At 39.6% G+C, this 24,700-nt stretch overlaps 1 protein-coding gene across 1 annotated transcript in view; it reads right to left on the bottom strand.

Moving 5' to 3' along the window:
• The window catches only part of COL28A1 (collagen type XXVIII alpha 1 chain), a 914,882-nt gene that overhangs the window by 889,900 nt on the left and 282 nt on the right, over window positions 1-24,700 (bottom strand). The window lies entirely within an intron of this gene.

Raw genomic sequence — 24,700 nt, 5'->3', positions numbered from 1 at the left:
CATCTGTTCCTGTAAGGCCCTTTTTGTAGAATATCCACATCATTTGGGGATTCAATAATGGCTCCCAGTTTGCAGTTATCTGTGAACTTTGTTAGCCAGAGTCTCTTAGTGTTGGCCTGTACTTCAGAGAAGTAGATGCCAAACAAGAGCGGTCCCAGGACTGAACCCTGAGGTACTCCACTTGTCACTTGTCTGGAGCTGGATTTGGATTTGGCTACTTTTACAGTCTGGGTTCTGTCAGTAAGCCAGTTGTCAACCCATCGAGTGACGTAGGGATTTATGCCCAGCTTAGTAAGTTTATCTATGATTCCAGAGTGGGGGATGGTGTCAAAGGCCTTGGTGAGGTTCAGATAGGCTGTGTGGACTAGCTTACCCATGTCCACAGCTCTGGAGACTGATTTGAAGAAGTCAATCAGGTTCAGGAGACAAGATTGGCCCTTCACGAACCCAAACTGGATGGGGTCCAGTGTTTGAAGGTTGCCAATGTCTCTGTTTATACGTTCCATGATAATGTGTTCCATGCCCTTGCAGATCAGGCTCGTCAGACTGATGGGATGGTGTTTGAGGATATCCCTGCAGATGTATTGATAGGGAATAATTTTGATAATGCAGTACCTTGTGTGCATGCAGTGATGTGCAGTCAGTCTTGGAGACAGACATTGAGTCTGGTAGCCTGGGGTAGAGTCAGACAGACTGCACCCCTGAAGCCAGGACTGGTGATGTGGCTAATTCAGGGAGGGAGCTAACCTGTAGCAGTAAACCTAAAGATGAGCCACAGCTGCTGGCACGTACTGAGGTTCCCTTGGACAGGGCGACTGCAAGGGCAGAGGTGAGTGGTAGTACCCAGGCTGACAGTGAGACACTGCAGATACCAGACTTCCTGCAGAAGGGGAGATGGGAAAAGTCACAAAGATAGAGTTGAGACAGGCTCAGCTCTCAGACCCCATATCACAAGGCTTGAGGGAGCTAACTAGGGAGGCCCTGATTTTCAAGGAAAATGGAAGTCTGTATACTGGAACAAAGGATTACTGTATAGAGAGTGGACCCCTGAGGGAGGGCTAGAAGGTGAGGTAATACAGCAGTTTGTAGTGCCTACAGCCTACCATCTGGCACTTCTACCCATAGCCCATGACATTCCTTTTGCAGGTCATATGAGTATAAAGCATACCAAGAGACATGTTATGCAGAACGTTTACTGACCTGGGATTACCAGGAATGTAACAGGGTACTGCAGGACCTGAGAGCAGTGCCACAAAGTAGACAAGGCAGGAGACAAGGTCAAAGCTCTTTTGGATACCTTTGCCTGTGATTGGGGAGCCATTTCAGAGGGTAGCTATGGATATTGTGGGGTCTTTGAGTACCCTAAGTTCCACAGGGAAGAAGTATGTCCTAGTGGCAGTAGATTATGCTACTAGACACCCTGAGGTGGTGGCTCTGTCCTCCATCAAGGCAGAAAAGGTGGCAAATGCTTTGTTAGAGATTTTCAGCAGGGTCGGTTTCCCAAGAGAAATACTGACTGGCAGAAGTGTCAGTTTCATGTCAGACCTGCTGGCTTGTCTGTGGAAGCACTGTGGGGTGAAGCACTTAAAAAACAGCCCCTACCATCCCCAGGCTAATGGTCTTGTGGATAGGTTAAAGACCATGCTACAAGCATTTGCAGAACAGTTTAAGAGAGTGGTACACATATTTTCCCAATCTGCTCTTTGCTTACAGAGAGGTACCTCAGGAATCCACAGATTTTTCACCCTTTGAGTTGCTGTATGGACATAGGGTGAGGGGACCGCCTCTATATTTGATTCATTATGAGTGGGAGAGTGAGTGTGAATCCCACAAGGCGTCTGTTGTGGCATATGTCCTAAACCTCAGGACAAGGCTCAGGGAACACATGGGTCTGGCCCAGGAAAACCTGCAGGAGCCCAACAGCAGAAAAGGGTCTGGTATGACAGGAATGCTCAAGCCAGAGACTATGCTGTGGGACAAGTTATTAAGGTGGAGCTTAGGATTGTAGGCATATGGCATGACAGTACAACACCATAGTTGGGTGAGCAATGCCAACGCAGATGGGGTTTCATGACATGGAATTGAGTAACATGTTCCCAGATAGGCTTATTATCCTCAAGACACTTTTCTCAAGGGTCATTTAAAAATCTAGCTTGAGTCTTTGAAGGGGGGAGAGATGTGATGATATGGGCTAGTGCCAGCATAGTCAACTGGAGTTCTGTAAGGATTGATATGTCCTTTAAATATCATAGTGATTTACATAAGATGCTTCTGTTACAAATGTACTAAAAATGTATAGCATTTGAATACCAAACTGATTTGCACAAATGCTTATGTTACAAATGTATTAGAACTGTATGGCATTTGAATATCAAACTGATTGGTACAGATGTCCATGTTAGAAATGTATTATAACTGCATAGCATTTGAAAATCAAAATGTGTTTGTAAAGTTGCTAGTGTTAAAAAAATATATTAACAGTGGGTCCTGCTGGACAGAGAAGTAATATACATGTGAGACTGTATGCATATACGTTAGAAAGGACATTGGAAGATAAGGAGATAAACAGCTAGCTTACTTCTTACTTTATGAAAAATACTGTTAATTGTACCACTTGTTAGGCCATGGGAGTGCTTATCTCACAGCTCTGAATAGGACCAGAGATCACATGTCTGGAAGAAGCCTTTGTTCATTAGCTCAGTAAAAAGAGAAGAAGTCTCAGGCACTGCCATAAACATTAACAAAACTTTAGATATGAATCTTATCACATCTATGCTAACATCCTGTCTCAAGTTTCAAAGGGGATGGTGTGAGAACCTAGAGTCAGGTGACCAGATGAGGTCATTCTGCCAACCATGTTGCAAATTTTAGATATTACAAAGAGAAATCTCAAAGAATTGAGTATTCTGTCGTCAGCCTGACAACAAGAAGGACCATTCATCACATCATCTGCCTTGCTTCATTAAGTAAATAGGGAATAGTAATTCTCCTAGATTCAGTCAGAAAAATATAGGGAAGCTTAGTTTAGATATTGTTTTCTTTATTTGTGTGAGTCTTCCCATCGGTGTTATTTTCAATATTTCCTGTGATTTGAATTCTGTGGTTTACTGTAAATATATATTCAGTATTTTCATGATATTTTATTATTAATAATTAAATATATTTAAAACTTTTATGTGGCTGGTCCTTTTAGAAAGTATTTAACCTTTGAGAGTGCTTATATTATTTGATGGCACTGTGTGGCCCTGGGCCACTCCTGAAGGCCTAACTGTCTTGGTCAACTACTACCATTTGTGTTAGTATTAATATTACACAGTATAATTGGCCACCCTTTGTTAAGGGGCTTGGAGTAGCTGGTTGTGCAGTGTGTGTCTGGTGGCAGTGATAATAACCTTAAATTCTGGGTAGAAGGGGTCACAGCAGGTAAATCTGTGCCAGCCTTTCCCAGGTGTGTGTGTCTGTGTGTGTGTGTGTGTGTGTGTGTGTGTGTGTGTGTGTGTGTGTGTGTGTGTGTGTGTGTGTGTGTGTGTGTGTGTGTGTGTGTGTGTGTGTGTGTGTCAGCTACTTGGAGCAGGGACATGAAACACTGGTTTCACAGAGAGGATAATGGAGGACTTGGCTTGGACACTCGGCTGAGGACCTAACCCTACAGCTGTACCAGTGGGGAGTCTTATTGGGGACCTGGAGGGAGACAGACAGATTCAGATCCCGGACTGAGTGTGTTCCCTGTGTGCTCTTAAGGGAAAGTGTACTTGGTGCAGACAGCTGGAAAACAGCCAGAATGTTGTTACAGCAGTGGTTTGTTTGTCAATGTCCAATCTAGTATTGATTGTTTGATTTTTTTTTTATCAGTCCTAGTAAGTGTTTGAATAATTTGAGTAAAGCCATAGAGAATGATATGACTACTGGGGTTATATAAGTTACATGTTGTCTAGTCTATATTTAAATCACCCATAATGATAGTTTCTTGAGCTATGGATTGTGATAGACTGGAGAATGTATTCTATTGTAGAGATATTGTTGCCGAGTGGGACATAGATTGCTATAATGGTTATGTACTTGTTACAGTTAACTTGTAGCTTAGCAGTGAAATGCTTGTTTTCTTCTCACATTCTCACTATGTTCCACCATTTAACTAAAACTATCCACTAGCCTTCCATAGTACATTAATTGACTTTCATTGAGTAATTAGATCCCAGGAATAAAGATTAATCCATTATAGTGATCTCCCAAGGATACTGAGAATTGGGGCCATTGTTAAAATATGCTATCCCCTTACATGCAGAGGAGGAGTACTATGACGCTGCACCAGTATCTTTGATCTCCTCATAGTCCCAGAGGTGGGGTAGGCTGAATCACTGGGGACACCAAGGCGGATCCAGTGGACACAGTGAACAAGGAGATAAGTTGATCGCAGCTGATGGCCAGCTGTGGTGAGGTGGAGCAAAACAAAACTATTAAAGTAATTTCCTTGAACTGGTTATAATTAAATTGTTATAATGAGAATGTGCATTATTATGTTGCAGTAATTATAATGTAACTTTTTGTGTTCCTTGTGTCCTGCAGCACTGTGTAGAAGAGGTATGCTGATGCACTCTGACAGCTGCTGAGTCTCTGTGTGTCTTACTATTAATTCTGTTCTTAATGGGTGCTAGTATCTATCTTAACCACATGCATATTGCTTGTTTTAGAGATGAGAGTCGACAGTTATAGGGTGCCATTTCCCCCTTATAAATGGAATTAAGGAGAGACAGACATACAGACATAATTCATCCTAATATTCTTAAATAGAATATATGTAGAGAAGTTATTCCCACCTAGTATATTATACGAATGACCTAATAGCTACTCTGTCTTTGATATAAACCCAAAAGAGAATTCTCTGCCGAGTGTACATAATATGCTGTGACCTCCAACTATAGCTCTCAACCTCTTAGAGCAAGAAATCTGGACAAAGCCATAAATAATAGGGGAACAAAGGCCTAAAAATAGGACACGTTTTAAATATTGCTCTTACAAACTTAGAAAGTTGATAGAATAACAGGTTTTGCATTAGCATGAATTTTCTGAAGGGAATGAAGTCTGAATTTCAAATGTCTGTCATTATTTGCTGACTTCAGTTCTCAAAGATTTGACAATAATTTGCTAGAAAACCTCGATTTAATGGATAACACTACAAAAAATATGAGGCAAAAATCTGGACAGTTAAGAGACATGCCTCCAACTGTTACATTAAAACATTAACTAATATTATCATACATATATATTTTTCATTCAAGTTGTCTGTTCACTCAGACTCATTTTAATTCCATTGGGCAGCCATGGTGGTACAGCGGTTAGCATTGTCACCTCACAGCAAGAGGTTCCCTGGTTCGATCCTTGGCTGTGGTGCCTTCTGTGCGGAGTCTACATGTCCTCCCTGTGGTTGCGTGGGTTTCCTCCGCGTGCTCCGGTATCCTCCCAAAGTCATGTTGTAGGTGAATTGTCACTCTAAACTGGCCCTAGGTGAGAGTGTATGTGTGTGCCTTCTGTGGAAGGTTGGGTGCCAGGCTGGCAACTCGACACCATAAAACTCCACTGCCAATCATGAGCAGACAGGTGATCTGCTGTGGCGACCCCTAACCGGGAAAAGAAGAAGAAGATTGCTTACTGCAATACATTTATTTATTATGCAAACTGCCTGCTTTTTATCTCCAGTAAAAGTATGCAAAAGGTGTTTAGACCAAGTTACTTAACTGGTTACCAAATAAAAATAAAGTGAAATTCAAATTTCAAAACCACAATATTACAAGATAGCACTCATCTACCTCTAGGGACTAACTGATGAAGTCTTCTTTACTGCTATTATGTTCTAGCACTCTTCCTGTGGGTCCATAATTTTCTTATAACATCTGGTGAGTAGCTGTTAAGTTCAATAATCATTGCAGAATTATATGAAAATTGTCATGCAACCATTTATGATACTTTATGTTGTATTATGTCTATGCTGCTACAGCCTAATAATTCTCATTATTCTTACTTTGTGACGACAATTTTAGATACAGTAATATGGTTGCATGCTGTTTTTGTAGTTATTTACAAACTGGCACTACAAGGATATGAAAAAGGAAAAATAGCTAAACATTATTTGCTTTTAACTGATATTACTTCTATGTGGTAAAATGAAAAACCACATTATATGAGTCTCGTCCGAGGAATAAAAAAGTTTTATTACACCCACAATACAAAAGAAAAGTGAAGTGTTTTTTTGCATGGGGGCTTACACCCTGTTAATTATATATACTAATTCTGAGACCACACTATGACTGGAGAATGGGCATATCTCCCTACCTCAGGGACTGTTGATTTCACACATCTGTCAACTATCTGCATATGTCAATTGACATAGATAACAATACACAGGCTGATTATCAAAAATTTTGATTTAATTCAGGGCTTCTCTCTCTCTAGATATATATATATATATATATATATATATATATATATATATGTGTGTGTGTGTGTGTGTGTGTGTGTGTGTGTATGTATGTGTGATATATATATATATATATATATATATATATATATATATATATAGATAAATATATATATATATATATATATATATATATATAGAGAGAGAGAGAGAGAGATTTTATATATATATATATATATATATATATATATATATATATATATATATATATATATATATATACGGATCTATGTTGATCCATCAAAATTACGTTTCATTGAAACTTAAACCATCAAGCTCACTTTCGCGGAAGTGCACTTTGTCGAAAATGCACTTTTGCGAAACACAAAGTAACGAAAAACCCACAAAAAAAAGAACCCCCCCACTAAATCACATTTATGCTGGGGGGCAAGCCCCCTTGCACCCCCCATGTGGGGGGCTGCGCACCTTACACCCCCCTACTTAAATATACCAACTCTGTATTTGTATTTGTGAAGCATTAATTTGGTTTATGGAACATCTGCTTTGCCTGAGTAAATATCCTTTACTGTCATCTGCTTGGTGTTCTTCGTGTCCCTTGGCACTTTTTGCAATACATATATATATATATATATATATATATATATATATATATATATATATACTAAGGTGAGCAGAGTGGCTTTACTTCCTTTGATTTCTTTTTTGCTCTTGCTATATAGCCCCTGTGTGGAAATTCTGGGTTTGTTGAAAAATGCAACAATGCATAATCTCTTTCTTCTCCTCAACAGTCTATTTTATTGTCTCTATGACTGTTATTTGGCTAATCATTTTTTTTTAATATACTGCTTCTTCATTCTACTGTGGGATGGGGAAGGGGACACCTACAACATGTCTCAGTCCTGTGGTAGGAATGTTTCCATGTTTTGAGTCTGTTTTCCAGTCCTGGTGCCAGTGCCTATGCCAGGAGTTGACACTTTTTTATCTTGAGACCTGTGAACATGGCCTTCAAGAAATTTGGTTCATGGGTTCATAGGTTCATAGGTTGGTACTAGGCTATCGGCCCTCGAGCCTATACAAGCCTAGCCATAACAATTCCCTGGCTATTTCTTCCCACACTATTTACTTCCCTGGACCCCTGTCTATCAGGGCGACTGACATGATCCTCGGGATGAATTTCCTATCCCCCATCCAATCATCAAGGTTCCTTTTGAAGAGGGCCAAAGAGGCGCTCTGCTTGACATGTATGGGCAGTCTACTCCAGAGTCTGGGGAGTCTCTGGGTCAGGAACCTATCCCTCCAGCATGTTTTGTTTATTGTGATGACAAGGTTTAGATCCCTGGAACGTGTGGCTCTGAGGGATAGGCATGTCCAACAGCTCTGGGTTTGACATGGCCTTGTATGTTAAGCAGAGATCGCCTCGGAGCAGACGATATGCAACAGAGTATAGCTGGAGTGTTTTAAGGCAGTCAGCACAGGCCATCTGCTTTAGGCCTGTGATTCATTTAGTGAGGTATTTATACGGCCTTTCCAGTTGCAGATGTCTTGAGAGATACATACCAAATGGGGCATTGTATTCTATAATGGGTCTAATGAGGGATGAGTACAGTGGGACAATGACCTCCTTTTTTCTGGATGAAAAGCCCTTAGTGATGAGGTGTGCCACATAGAAGAATTTCCTGACTGTTGTGGCGATGTGGTTATTGAAGGTGAGACCACTGTCCACCTGTGTCCCTAAGTCTCTTATCACACTTTCGGTGTTTAGTGTACTGCCACCTATGTGGTAATTCACGGATACATGTTTTTTCCCAAAGGGGATAACTATACATTTCTTGGCATTGAGCTTGAGCCCATGGCTCTGGCACCAAGCATCTGTTTCTGTAAGGTCCTTTTGTGGAGTATCTACATCATTTGGGGATTCAATAATGGCTCCCAGTTTGCAGTCATCTGCGAACTTTGTAAGCCAGAGTCCCTTAGTGTTGGCCTGTACTTCAGAGAAATAGATGCCAAACAAGGGAGGTCCCAGAACTGAACCCTGAGATACTCCACTTGTCACTTGTCTGGAGCTGGATTTGGAGTCAGTTCCTTTTACAGTGTGGGTACTGTCAGTAAGCCAGCTGGCAATCCATCGAGTGAAGTAGGGCCTATATGTCCCTATCATCTGGATGGAAATCTGTAAAAAAAAAAAACAGGTTCCACTATGTGAGGGTATTCACCAAGGACTGAGAAGGAATCCAGTTCCAGTAATACTATTATTCTTCTCATGCTGATCCCATAGCTCCATTTGACACCCACTCCATTTCTCCATTGTTTCCAGGGTTAGTTGTTATGCCTTAAAGAAACTGATAGGATCCTCTTAAAAAATGGTCAGGAAGTTAAAGATAGAATCTATGACAGAGCCTTTTTCATTTCCTTCATTTTATATTCTTTGAAGTTTGTGCCATTTCTCTTTTGAAAGATATTCCTAACAGGATATTCCATTGTTGTAATACAAATTGTAGGAAAGCATCTAAACTATGGAGTTTTGTTTAAAGGAACCCTGGGGTGATGAGTCTTTCAGACAAAAACAGTTACAATCCTTCAACAGAGATATACCAATCATTATAAAATAACAAAATGGGAATTAAGAAATTACTCTGGCTTTTGTCTGTGGAGCAACAGACTAATTGCTGTTATAAACAAAGGTACTCAAACAGAGAACACAGCTGGCTGCCAAGACACTTTTATGAAATCTAGTACTGACGTGTAAGGTTATAGTTGTTTTTTATTTTTTATTTGACATTTGTTGACCAGGAAAGTCCGACTGAGCCAAAAGCCTTTTTCAATGGAGGCCCTGGGAGAAAAGCTCCACATAACCACAAACTACATTCTACAAAATAAAATGCATAGTTTCTTACATATTTTTGTTGTATTACAACATACATGGTTCAAGTCATTTGTTCATGTGCAAGCAACTTGTGAGCTGCTGTTTGTGCATGCCATTTCAGTGAAAAGCTATAACAGCTCCAAGCAGTCAAGGACAGTGATGCTCCCTACTGGGGATGGGGGGGGGGGGGCATCAGGTGTATGCCTATTTATGTAATACCTATTCTCCTCCAAAAATTAATGGAAAAACAGAGGAACTGAAACTCTGAGGTCTGTAGTATATGTATATATAATCAAATTAAAGTAAAATGACTCCTGTGGAAGAGCAGTAAGCACAAAGCAGAGGTGTCACTTTCATATGCCCTCCCTTTGAAGAGCTGTGAAACAGTTCCAAACAATCAAAAACTGTGACACCCCCTTCCCCAGCTGGAGAAAAGAGAGACATACCTTCATATGGAACTGGGATTCTCCATTAAAAAATAATGTAAAAATCAAAAAATAAAAAGGTGCATTCTCCAGTAAATAAAGTAAAATGAAAATGCCTCCTGTACAAGGTGCATTCTCCAGTAAATAAAGTAAAATGAAAATGCCTCCTGTATAACAACAGCCAAGTCAAAGTAAACAGTTGCTGTTTGCACACAGCCCCCTTTAAAGAGATATTGTTCCAACTAGTCAAGGCAGTTAAGGACAGACAAGCTCCCCACCAGGGTGATGACAGTAAAAGCAAGCCTTTTTCATGAAGCAGGCATCTTTCCCAAAACTTAATGATGAAAAGAAGAGCATTAAAATAGAAGTATGTAGTAAATAAAATAAAACTAAAACAACTCATATATTAAGCCAGATCTGTGGCAAAAAGGGACAAAGTCCTGACTGTGACCCAAACAATTTGCAGACGTCACCTGGAGAGAATAGGAGTGAACTGCCAACATCAGCTCAGTCTGGTCACATTGATATGAAGGTGAACTTCAGCAAAGGCTAAGAATGCTATACAAGGAAAGCATGGGGGTGGATCCATTCAAAAATCACTGAGCAGTGCTTTGTGCTGTAGTTGGAATGATGTTTGCAAGTATGCAATCCTAATTGTGATCTCCACATTGGTGGAACAATGGGCAGGGTGGCCATGGGGATTGTAGAGTTAAGGACCAAAACTCAGAGGGGGAATCCTTCCCCTCACTTAAGTATGGGTAGACTTGGAGGAACCAAAAGTGGCTGAGTATGTCCCTGGCCTGCAGACAATTAGAGTCTATCCTTGAATTTGGATGGCTCTGGTCTGGGAAGTAAGGCCAGGCTCTTAGGGTTCTGAATTAGGATGGTACCAGCAAGAAAGGACAACAGAATGGTAGTGATGCCCAACTCCCTTCATGACTAGCTGGATGATGCCTCAACCAGTCAACTTATGTCCCATAGTGGAAAAAATGGGTCAAGACCAGTTGGAAGGAACTGATTATTGGCAATGTCAAGACAGAAAAAAGGCTCCTATATCAACACAGATTAGAGAGAGTATCACCATCATAATGTGTTTGGGGACAAATAAGTGATATGCTGGTTAGGGTATAACCAGCTATACATTTCACTTTCCTAAGTGATATGCAGGTTAGGCTCTAACCAGCTATACATTTCACTTTCCTAAGTGATATGCTGGTTAGGGTATAACCAGCTACACATTTCACTTTCCTAAGTGATATGCAGGTTAGGGTATAACCAGCTATATATTTCACTTTCCTAAGTGATATGCAGGTTAGGCTATAACCAGCTATACATTTCACTTTCCTAAGTGATATGCTGGTTAGGCTCTAACAAGCTATACATTTCACTTTCCTAAGTGATATGCTGGTTAGGGTATAACCAGCTACACATTTCACTTTCCTAAGTGATATGCAGGTTAGGGTATAACCAGCTATACATTTCACTTTCCTAAGTGATATGCAGGTTAGGCTATAACCAGCTATACATTTCACTTTCCTAAGTGATATGCTGGTTAGGCTCTAACCAGCTATACATTTCACTTTCCTAAGTGATATGCTGGTTAGGGTATAACCAGCTACACATTTAACTTTCCTAAGTGATATGCAGGTTAGGGTATAACCAGCTATACATTTCACTTTCCTAAGTGATATGCAGGTTAGGCTATAACCAGCTATACATTTCACTTTCCTAAGTGATATGCTGGTTAGGGTATAACCAGCTACACATTTCACTTTCCTAAGTGATATGCAGGTTAGGGTATAACCAGCTATACATTTCACTTTCCTAAGTGATATGCAGGTTAGGGTATAACCAGCTACACATTTCACTTTCCTAACAGATATGCAGGTTAGGGTATAACCAGCTATACATTTCACTTTCCTAAGTGATATGCAGGTTAGGGTATAACCAGCTATACATTTCACTTTCCTAAGTGATATGCAGGTTAGGGTATAACCAGCTATACATTTCACTTTCCTAAGTGATATGCAGATTAGGGTATAAACAGCTATACATTTCACTTTCCTAAGTGATATGCAGGTTAGGCTATAACCAGCTATACATTTCACTTTCCTAAGTGATATGCTGGTTAGGGTATAACCAGCTACACGTTTCACTTTCCTTAGTGATAAGCAGGTTAGGGTATAACCAGCTATACATTTCACTTTCCTAAGTGATATGCAGGTTAAGGTATAACCAGCTATACATTTCACTTTCCGAAGTGATATTTTATTTTTATTTATTTTATTTTGCATTTGTTTACCGGGAAAGTCTGACTGGACACAGGTCCATTTTCAGCTGAGGCCCGGGAAGAAAAATCTCCAAATATCAATACAGTTCAAAAGAGACAAAACAGTAACATATAAGAAAACATAATGTAATGCATGTTAAGAATTTGAGCATGGATAGGCCTGGGGAGAAAAACTACAACACCAATACAGTTCCAAGGAGACAAAAACAGTACCAAGTAAGAAAACAGTGTCATACATGTTAAGAATATATTTGAGCATAGATAGCAGAAATTAACAATGTCTAAATTTCTGGTAGTAAGCCAATACCCATATAAATATTTTTACAAATGGGACTTGGGAAGCAACCATTTGATCCTTAGCAGAGTCCAAGCAACAGTGCAGTGGTATGGCCTAGCCTGGGGAGTAACATGAGCAATGCCAGTTATTTATGTAGTGGGTTTCCAGAAGTTTTTTTTTTAATTGGGAAGGAAAGATGGTGGAAATTAAGTGGCTTGGGAGTGAATTCCAGGTTCTGGCAATAGGACCAGGCAAAAAGAGATTTACCAGCATCATTTTTATATTTGATGACATTTATGTGGTTCTGATAACTAGATCTTAAGGTTCTAGTGGTGGTATTGGGGTGAATTAGATTCTGAAGTGCAGGGGTTTTGTTGGGAAGGTAGTAGAGCTTGTGAGCTATTGAGAGTTAGTTAAGTAGGAGTAGGTGGGGTAACTGAAGCCAATTAAGTTGCATGAGGGCTAGACAGTGATGGGATCTATGAGAAGCATCAGTAGCAAACTTGGCAATCTTGTTGTAGAGGAATCCAATTTGCTTAGTTTGGTGTGGCGAAGGTTAGTTAAGATAGGGGAGGCATAAAGGATAATGGATAAGAGGTGAGTCCTTGCTAAGGTGGCTTTGGTAGGTTTAGTGATGAACTGCCTGTTCCTGTAAAGGAGACCGAGCTTTTTGTTAACTTTCTTAAATGTTTGGGCTATGTGTATGTCGAATTTTAGATTATTGTCAATTTCAACACCTAATAGTTGTGTGTGTGTTGTTGGGGTGATTTGTATGTTATCTTTAGATGTTATGGTAAAATCATTATTTAGTGGAGGAGATCTACCAGAGCTAAAGAGAATGAGTTTGTTTTTTTGGAATTAAGAATAAGTTTTATGTTAGTGAACCATGATTCTGCTAAGGAAAAGTTTTTTTGGGTTATGGTTTTTAGCTCATGTAAGGTGGGGGAGGCACATATAATAGTGGTATCATCTGCATATTGCACTACTGAGGCAGAGAGTAAGGATGAAGCTATCCGGTTTGTTAATAGTGAGAATAGCAAAGGCCCTAGGATGGACCCTTGGGGGACATCTATGCCTACTGGTAATAGGGGGGACAATTGGTCTTGCCATAGAACTGCCTGCTGATGGTCTGATAAGTAGTTATTGAACCATGATATGGTGGAGGAGTTTATGTTAAGGGAAGATAGAGTTTCTAGAAGCATACTATGGTTCACCATATCAAAGGCTTTTGATAAGACTAAGAATATTGAGGATACAAATAGTCCATTGTTTCTACGGTGATTGACAATGTTGGTAAAAGACAGTATTACTTTAGTCATTCTTTAGGAGGTACTGCATTAGTTGGGAATGAACTACACTCTCTAATATTTTTAATAAAGGTAATAGGATTGCAATAGGGTGGTAGCTGGTAAGCTCAAGGAACTTACCCCCTTTGTGCAGTGGTATAATATGTGATATTTTCCAGGAGTGAGGTACTTTACATTCTGATATTGACCTATTTATAAGAATGGACACTGGATAGGCTATGGCTTCAGCTGTTATTTGAAGGAGGTCTGCAGGTAGATTGTCAGCTGCCAGAGTGGTTGGTTTCAGTTTTTTGAGGAGTTTAGTAATTGTATTAGTGGGGACTGGGTCCAGTGAAAAACTGGAGGAGTTGTTTGTTGTACTGAAGTGGGTAGGGGTCTCTGTAGGTAAGGGGCTGCTAGCAGTATTTTTGAGTGTTGGCTAGGGCTTGGACTGTTTCAGTAAAGTATTTGTTAAATTGGGTGGGGATTTTGTCATGGTTGTTTGGTAATACAGGGGTAGGAGTGGTGGATTTTCCTGGGTGCAGTAAAGTATTTATAGTGGCCCAGAATTTCTGAGGGTTGTGAGCATATTTTTCTTGCATGGTTATATGGTAATTAGTTTTGTCACATTTTATTAGTTTTTTAGCTTTGTTGCAGAGTTCAAGATAAGTCTGTCTCGAGGTGGTGGTTTTTTGTTTGTGAAATTGTAACCAGGCTTTGTCCCTATCTTTCATTATGGTTTTAGTATCTTTTGATAGCCATGGGCATAGTTACTTTTGATTCTAATGGTTCTGGGGGGTGCATGGCAGTTTAGGATTTCTAGGAAGGTTGAGTTGAAGTACTGCACGGCATCATCTAGAGGTAGTTGTTTTAAGGGAGTCCAGTTGCAGCATTTTAATGAATTGATTAGGTCATTAGCTCTGAAGGTCTTTTTGTTATGTACCACTCTGAGGATGGGTTGTTTATTGTGGTGGGAACGATTCCTAATTAAGTAGGTTGATTGATGGTCACTCAGACTGTGAGGAAGACAGCCTGATTGTTGAGCCACTGTGGGGTCTGATAGCAGAATCCAGTCTAAGATGGGCTGGCGTTTGGAAGTTTTGTCAATTTTTGTGGGGGCAGTTATACTTTGGTTAAACCCATGGAGGTTAATATGGGTGGTGGGATTTTGGCAGGAACAGTCAGACCAGTCAATGTTAAAGTCACCTAATAGTATGGTTTCTTGTGGAAGGGAGGATGACATCCAGTTTAGTAGGCTTTCCAGTATGGTAGTATTATTGCCTGGTGGGATATATCCACCTGCAATAATTAGTTTGTTGGAGTTAACTTTTAATTTTGCTAGAATTAGTTCTTTGTCTTTTACTTTTTGGGAATTACACTCAAATTGTTCAATAGTGAGGTGGTTTTGGAATAGTATTGCAACACTGCCTCCCTTTTTACCTGATCTGTCTCTAGTATAATATTGTACCCAGGGGCAGTAATTTCATTATTGTGGTGTTCAGGTTTGAGCCAAGTTTCTGTTAGTACAATGACTTCTGGCTTGTATAGAGCTAATAGGGCATGAAGGTCCTGGGTTTTGTTAAGAATACTCCTTACATTAATGTTTAAAAGGAGGAGATCCAAGGATGGCCTTAGATATAGAGGATTTACTTGTTGAAAGGTTCTGTGGTTAGATTTGATGGGTCCTGGGTTAGGGTGAATGTCCCCACAGCAAGTCAGTTTTTGGAGTAGGTATAGATAGAGTTTGTTTAGTTTCTGTAATATCTTAGCTTGTTTCTGAGAGGACAGAGGGCTAGCTTTGTATTTAAGAGTATTATATAGGGAGGAAAAAGATTGGGTGGAGGAAAGGTCACAGGGTGATATAGGGAAATGTCCTTCTTTCCTAGGACTGGTTGTGGATTCTGTTTGCCATGGTGGTGGGGAGGTGATATTAAGTTGTGTGTGGTAGGAGGAAAGGATTGACAGCAGGAGGAGAGAGAAGATAGTTAATGAGGAACATAATACTATTTCTGGCTGGGTGTGATGTATATAGGACATGTTGTTGAGTTTCAGGAGTAGTTGGGTTGGTGTAAGAGTGATATCAGCAGCTATACTGGTCAGGTGTTAAATAGGGGTGTGGTGGAGTTTACAAGTATGGGGGATGATTGGTGAGGTTTGATTGGTTAATTGGGAGTGAGTTGTGTTGGGGATGTGGTCTACAACTATAAATGTAATTGATGTGGGGGTGGGTGGGAATGGGGGTAGGGTAGGGGAGCGAAGTGAGCCTGAGCATTAGCGAGGGCGACCGGAGCAGGGCAGCACCTTCCTGTAGGTTCAGCAAACAAGAAGAAAAAAACAATCAGCGAGGAGGTTGGATACTTCAGCACAGGGGATAGAATGCCATAATTAATGTCATAGGTTCCTGTTTTGGTTTAGGTTTTACACAAATCTAAGCAGAGGGACTGACAGTTGCTAGGCTGGGAGCAAGGCTATAGAGGTGAATGAAAGAGACTATGGTAGGGAAAGGTGAGAGTAGTGATTCTATGTGGGAGACTGAGGCCAGATAGAGCCTATGTGGGAGAGAGATGTCAGAGGGAGGAAACAAACAGGTGGTAGGTAGAGACATGAGGGACTGTGTTAGTAGGAATACATGAGAGTAGAGGGAAAGAGCTAGCTGAGAAAGTGGATGGGTGTAAGGTAATGTGGGAAGGTGAGTGACTTAAAGACTAGAGAGAGCATGGGTTGTGGGGTGGAGTATACAGGGAGTGCTATAGCTGACCAGGGGCAGTACTTTAATGAGGCACACAGTAGGCACAAAGTTATATTCTACATCCAGTGGGTATAGAATGTTAGGATTAGTGAATACACAGTGTAACATATGTTGTTAATTTACTGTACTGTTGTTGGATAGGAATTCCACCAAAGGAACAACACTCATAAAGGGAGTGGGTGGTCTTCAAATCTGACTGGTGTTAGCAATGTCCTTAAATTGTTTGGTGGTAGGGACCTGAAAAACAAAGAAAGAGAGGGGATAAGTATGAGGTGAGTAATAGCAGGATTTAGCTGCAGGTAGTAGTGAGGACTATGTTATAATAAATGAATAGGCTAAGTAGGGATATGAATAAAAGGAGAAATGAGGGAGAAGGAAGGACATGTTAGCTTAGAACAGGAGTTTTGTAGGGGCAGAGAAATGAGAGGAGTAGGAGGAAGATGTTAGCTTGGACCAGAAGTATTGTAGGGACAGACAGAAGAAAGAGGTAGCAGGATAGTAGAGATTAGAGATTGGTTAAAGTGAAGAGCTACCAGAGTAGGGAGTAAAATACAGTTTACAAAACAATTGGTAATGTCATTTAACAATTCTCATCAATATACACCTTGTATGCAGTAATGTAGGTAGCAGTAGACACAACCTGCAACCCAGTGAAGACTGGGCTATCACTGTCTTACTGAGGAGGTTTAGCTGGTATAATAATGCTTTCAATAGTCACAGAAATATATCGAGGCTGTATGGTCTTTGCGACTACATACTAATGCCAGTCAATGATTAGTTTGCAGGCAAGATACCCTCCATGTGCAACTGCTTCGCAATTAAATGCAGTCGCTTAGGTAAAGACGCTGATGCAAACAGTAGACACAGCCTTATAGCAGGCACTAACATTTCAGTCTTTACCAACCGCCCATAACATCAGAAAAGTCAATAACAAGTTACAGTATATTCAAAGTCACTTATAACAGCAAAACGAATGAAAACACAGTTACCAAAACCTTATAACTTACTAAGATAGATCAAAACCTTGTATAATAAGCAGTTACAGTGAAAAATGTCATAGACGCCATAAGCACGCTATATGCATTGTAGGGGTGACTGTTTGGTTGTTCGGCAAGGCCCAGTCCTTACCAACAGCGCACAGCATTAGAAAATGCATTAACAGGGCATATAATATTACTATTCACAGATAACATCAAAACGGACCAGAATCATGGTTCACAAACGCCTCAACAGTATTTACCTCAGATTACAACTCAGTTAAATGTGCTGTTTCATTTTAAAACACCAATGAGGTCAAATAACATACTCTATGAAATTGGGATGACTAATTGGCAAATTGGCAAGTTAGGACAGTATATACAGTTGCAATTCCAAAACATTATGCAGGTTAGGGTATAACCAGCTATACATTTCACTTTCCAAAGTGATATGTAGGTTAGGGTATAACCAGCTATACATTTCACTTCCCTAAGTGATATGCAGGTTAGGGTATAACCAGCTATACATTTCACTTTCCTAAGTGATATGCAGGTTAGGGTATAACCAGCTATACATTTCACTTTCCTAAGTAATATTCAGGTATATTATTCCATGATCATCATATATTTGAACAGTATTAAGTAGTATGCTGTCTAGGGTATGACTAGCCACATCTTTAGCTTTCATGATGCCTACGTGGGCAGATTTGGTTGTACTGAGAACTGTGCTGTCGTATCTCTATGACAGACACAGATACCATATATTTGGATGATTGCATCATCCATGATTTGGGTAAGAATTCTAGCTACCTTTATGTCACTAACATATTTACAGACAGTCAAAGAACTGAAGCAACAAAACCCAGAGGGATTCTGTGTTGATTGTAATGTTGTTTCCAGTCTTAAACTGCAAATAGTACATTCCTGATCTTGTTGGTCAACCAAACTCATACCCCCCTTAAAAAAAGCAAATACTCTTCAAGACCAAGATCTTCAACATTTTTGATTGGTATATTGTAGTCTACATTGTCAAAGGCCTTGCTTTGGTTTAGAAAAAAAAACTGAAATCCGTAGTCAACAGCACTAGCAATATAAACTCAAAAATGCAAAAGGATACTGGTAGCTGACAAGCCCCTCAGAAAGGCATACTGTGATATGTCATGTTTTCCCAAATGAACTTCATAACTTTGTAGCTCTGCTTAGCAGGCTGAGGAGTCTGTAAGATTTACATTTTGTCTAGAACCTACTTTATAATAGTTGATGATCGGGCAGAATATGTCACTTAGTTGTTCAAATTCTAAGTTTGTGAAGCCTTCCAGACTTTGTCACTGACTTCAACAAATTGTCTGCTTGAATAAGTTTTACACAATCCGTGTGCCTTATACTATTTCCCTACTCAAAAAAAGTTGCCATATGTTTATAGGGCATTTTTCTTTGCATAAAAAGTCATTCCCAGAATTTTCATTGGTGTTTGCCTTACTAAGAGAGTGTACTTTAGAGTCAATTAATAGTGAGTCATTTTCTCTCTGTCAGATGAACTTTCTCAGAAGTTCAGATATTGTCTTATGTTCCCTAACCTTCAAATTGCCTAAAACTAAATTAAGTTTTTGTCTTCCAAAACTAAATTTAGTTTTTGTCTTCCTTTTTATATTTTACTGAGACCTTGCCCTATCATCATGGGACTCTGGCAATACAACCTGAGACCTCCCATGTTTTAATGTTAATTTGTGCTAATAAGATTGCTATTTTCCCCTGCTTAAAGAATCTACATCTTTGTTTTTGTAGTAGGTAGCTCTGGTACTTTAAGGATAAACACATTTCTTAACACTTATAACTTACTCAGTCCCAGCCGCTATTATGGCAATGATGTGTTCAGTGAGTTATACAGATGGAATTTTATACAGCTGTAATCACTGACTCTTAATTGTGCTCATTAATTCCAAAATAGCCTATTTAGAAAGAGATAAAAAAATACAGTATGGAACATTTTAAAGAAGAAATTCAACACATCTACCACTATACACATTAGCATACAAGTGATTATAACCAGCTAATGGGGGGGCAGAGTTTGGCTGTAACATGGCAGAAACCTGGTAAAATCACATAGTATCCCATTAGCAGTTAAAAGATTAAGACTTTGAGCATATACCACTCATTCCAGTACTTTAAAAATGGCAACAGGAACACAACTAGCCTGTAACTGATGACTTTTATTAAGGTACAACTTCTGCATAATGGAGTAACAATGAGACAACACATTCTGGCTAAGCTTATAGATGCCCTCAGGCAGATAGCCTAGTATTTACCTATGAACCTATATAGAAGGAATAGCTGAAGAGGAGATTGACAAGCCAGACATATTGCTCCATCCACTAGCTAGATGATTGTATTAGCATATCATCTTCAGGCAGGGAACTTGCTGTCCTAACTCATGCACATAGTTTTGTCATCTTAAACATGCAATATCTCATCCGTTTAAGCTGGCAGGTGAAAGTACATAATCAAGGCTTGAAGAATGCTGCAAAGCAAAATTACAAAAGGATTTGTAAAGTATGCCCTTAATGTACAAGCAACCTGCCTGTTTGAGCAGTCTCAGTCAATGCTGGGTGTGACTTTCATGCCTCTGTTAAGACATTTCCCAATACTTTCATAAAGGTTCTTTGATTAAGACATCTTTACATGGTATTTTTACAGAAAAACTGCCTCCAATTCCTAGCCAACCCTCTTATAGCAATGGCTCCAAAGTTTTTCGGAAGTCTGTATGGTAGACTGATTTGAATCTTTCAAATACTTTTTTTCAGATATTATCACTGTCTATAATTAATTCTTTGAGTATGAATTATTTTCTGATTGGGATAGGTATCTGACATGTTAGCTTTTTGTGGGGTCACTTCAGTGATGACATCAAGTAAGGTATGGTTAAAGAACTGTGTATAATCAGTGAAGGGTGAGCAGTTAGTCAAAAGCAGATCAGTTCATATGTTTTTATGAGATGATTGAGTTTATTGGCCATTCAGTTAAATCAGCTTTACATCTCTTTAGGGATCCAGAAATCATGGTTTAAAACAGAAAGTATTAATTACATTGATTAAATCTGTTAATTACATTCACTCTCCTCTCATTCTTCTTGTTTTGTGTGACACTTGTATACTGTTTTATCCTTTAATCGGGATACATGATGAATATTGCACAAGGTCCTACAACCCTAACTCCATCCTAAACACCTGTTACACAGTTTGACTATTTAAAACAGAAACAATTCATTTTATTAATTAACTCATGTTTTGTCAAAGACTGCCTGTTGAATTCAGTAAGATTAGAGAACTGTATGATAAGAAAACTTTGCTGCCTTTTTTTTTTTAATTGAGATACCCTCGGTGGTGGTGCTGCGGTAGCATTGTCGCCTGATAGTAAGACGCTGTCCAGTTCAATTCTCAGCTAGAGCGTCTTCTGTATGGCGACATGCGTGAATGGGCGTATCTTCGTTGAAGGTTGTGCATCAGGGCTGGTAACTCAGCATGTAAAAATCAACTGCCAATCATTAGCGGGCCGGAGTTACGCTGTGGCAACCCCTAACCGGGAAAAGCCGAAAGACACAACAACAACCTTACAGGTACAAGGTACAGAATTTGATTCTGATCTCTGATTATTGATTAGGCATGTTGCAGACTATGAATCTATAAAATCATGTTTTTTATGCTGACAACTTTATATTGTCACACACACACACACACACATATATATATATATATATATATATATATATATATATATATATACCACACACAGGTTTTTGGCATTTGGTCAAACAATCAGCATTTTGGAGGCGAGTGTGAATTTTGGACATGAGGGTAGGCATATATTTTGTGTGTGTGTGTGTGTTCCTGTGTGTGTGTGTGTGTGTGTGTGTGTGTGTGTGTGTGTGTGTGTGTGTGTGTGTGTGTGTGTGTGTGTGTGTGTGTGTGTGTGTGTGTGTGTGTTTAGGTTAGAGCTAGGTAAGGGGATAGACTAATGCAACTTACAGAGCATTGAAAAATGCAGTGTCAGCAACCTCAGAGTTGAAAAGATGTGTCGCCAAATTATAGCAGCCTCAGAGTTCAAGAAAGCAGAAGTCATGAAATCCCAGTCAATAAATGGGTACACTGCCATTTATATCTGACATGAAAACATTTGAAATATTTAACAGATAAACTGAAATATATAACAAACGAAAATTCTGCATTAAATCATACAGTTACTGTATTACTTTTACTGCAAACTCCAGCAGTGATGATTATTCAGATACCCAGAATGTCCAGAACACCTGAACGCAGTATATTCCTGAATTGCTTCTTACCAGACTTATTTTAGGCTAGGTCACTAAGATGAGCACTTCAGCTTTCCACAGAGAATGACCTTATGGACATGAAGTAGAGTCAATCAAAGGGGCAAGAAGTGAAGGTGGAGGACTAGAGCAGCCAGGAATAGACTTTTATAGGAAATGATGGTCAGAATTCATAGTGTCGCTGGCTGTAGTAAGGGATGGCTATAAGCAGGCATGCTTCCAGACTTTAGATGCATGAGCTAATGTTCTGCCACATAGGCTCCACCCTACGAACGTTACACAGCTTGCCTTCATGATCCCCCTACCTACCAGGTATCATATGAAAGCACTGTTACCATACAGTATCAAAATGGAAAACAGACACGTCTTTGGCTGAAATTCTTTTCCTTGCAAGGCCAGCACATCTAGCAGCAGGCTCCATTCTATGACCTTGATCATCAGCAGCATCGCTGGATAGCCAGCCACTGTGACAGAGGTCAAGCAAATACTAGTTTTACATTACATATATGAACAACTATATATAAATATGCAGTACTGTAAATGACAGAGGAAAATCCCAGCAAAAGTAAGTAACAGTGAAAATTTCTAGGTTTCATATTTGAACCAAAGACTTGTGACACTTCTAGGTTGTAGGGACTTTCCATAAAATGGCATTTAAATCTATCCATATACATTACTTAAAATTCAGATTGTAGCATCACTTTCTTATGTTAGATATAATGTTTATGCTTCGGAGAAATCACTGGCTTTTATGAACTAGTAAAGTATCAGTTATTACCTACATCAAATTGCATTGCCCTTTGATGTTGACACTATTATATAAACACACACACACACACACACACACACACACACACACACACACAACGCACACACACTGTAGCAGTTAGCGTTGTTGCCTCTCAGCAACAGGTTCTCCAGTTACATTCTCCGCTGGAGCGCCTTCTGTGCGGAGTCTGCATGTCCTCCCCCCGGTCGAATGAATTTAAAAGACAGGCAGATAGGTGCCTGCGTGTGTGGGTGTGCCTTCCTTGAAGGATGGGTGCCGGGCTGGCAACTCGACACCATAAAAATTCACTGCCAATCATTAGCGGACCGGAGTTCCGCTGTGGCGACCCCTAACCGGGAAAAGCCGAAAGTTTCCTTTGGATGGTAAAATGCTGTTTCATTGTGTTTAAAATTTAAATAAAAACTTGCTAAAAAAATCCTTACATGCACTTTAGTAAATGCAATCTCAAACTCGATTCAGTCTGGGTGCTTCATTGAATTATCATCTTCAACCTATTTGGCACAGCTCCAGAAAAGTTCACGTTTTCTTCAAATGCATTATTATGATAAACCAAAAGAAACAGAATTTGGGCATACCCAAGTATTATAATGTAGTAGCTATCGTACAAACAATACATGAATCCAGTTTTGTTGCTGTTTCCTAATGGCTTTGTATGTGTCCACTTCACTGGCAGTCTGTAAAAATATGAGCTTAATTTCTGCTAACAGATTTTCCGATATTTCCAGTGTAGTTTACTAGCAAAACTGCACGTCAGGTTATGGGTAAAATATAAATATGTACGGTACTTGCCTTAGGCATAGGCCAACTAGGCGGTCGCCTATGGTGCCAGGAGGATGACATAATGGTTAATGTGTTTACCTTAAAGACACAAGGTGCAGGGTCTGTTCATACTCTGATTCTCACATGGGGTAATTGGCTAGGCTTCAAATGGCTGAAAAGGGCAGTTAGCCTAGTACTAACCTATGAACTCTAGTAGGGGCGCTTTTCCAGTAATCTGAATTGTGTAAATAGATCAGGATGGGGTCACCAGTTGGTGTTGGGTGGATGCTGTGGAGACCTTTTGCCTAGGGCACCAGCTGACCAAAAAACCGGCCCTTACCTGTGGAATGAAGTGTACACACTCCAGACTCATTCTTCTCACTTAGTATTTCAAGTGCCAGTTTTGTTTACTGCAGCTAACTAAAAGTGCGATTCCTCGTAATACTTTGCATTATGTGTTGTTGATGAACATCAAAATCTATGTGATCATTCTACGCTTTAGTTGGTAACCGTTAGCAGAGCAGCTCAGAGCTGCTGAACTGTTTACTGTTTGGGGCACGCCACAGATAAAATTTAAGAGTTCGCACACCGCTTGATTAGGTATTCCCCTTATTATAATCGGCAGTTGAAGAAACGGTACTATTGCAAATGTAGACTTTCAGCCCACTGAGTGCCGGTGTAGCCTCCAGCTCCGTTGTGATCCTGTGCCGTATTAAATGACCAATACCCAAAGAATGAATGAATAGCTTGTCATCGACCGGTGACCTTGGGTTGTGCCCAGTAGTGGCTGAAAAGAGTCTAGTCTGGATCACTTCAAATTCATTCGTTTAAGAAACGGATGTATGGTTGCATTTATCTATTAAAACTAAAACACCATATTCATCGTTGAATTTTTAACGGATATACTCAGTTCATCAGAAGTACTGCTTTATTTCTTAATGATATGAAATATTACATTTTAACAATCCTGTGATCTTCTTACTTGAAGTTGTTAATAAAGTTGTAAACTGCTGTAAGTGTTCCAGATTATGCGTTTTGGAGTGGGACGATTAAAACTATGATGATTATGAATACAATTTAATTGACAGTCAGTCATGGGTGCCTGACTTATTTCCATTACTATTGCACTGAAACTTTCCTCAGAAGCAGAAAAATCTCTCTGTCTCTCTTTCTATATAGATAAATACACACACACAGACACAAACGTGTGTGTGTGTGTGTGTGTGTGAATGCATGCATTCATTCATTTTTTTATTTTATTTTTATTTTATTTATAATAAATTATTTATATATATATATATATATATATATATATATATATATATATACACACACACACACACACACACACACACGTGTGTGTGTGTATGCAAATGCATGCATTTATTTATTGCAGTTTGCTTATCGGAGCAAGGTACTGGTATGAGCAGCCTCAAGCCGGGGTAGAAAAAAATAAACATAAGGAAATTATCAGTAAATAACTGCATCAGTAAGGTAGATAATGTGGCTGTCGCAAGTTAAGAG

This window comes from Protopterus annectens, chromosome 6.part1 (assembly GCF_019279795.1).
Source record: "Protopterus annectens isolate FY-2018-M chromosome 6.part1, PAN1.0, whole genome shotgun sequence".
Lineage (NCBI taxonomy): Eukaryota > Metazoa > Chordata > Ceratodontiformes > Protopteridae > Protopterus > Protopterus annectens.
This window is presented reverse-complemented; position numbering and strand designations above follow the sequence as displayed.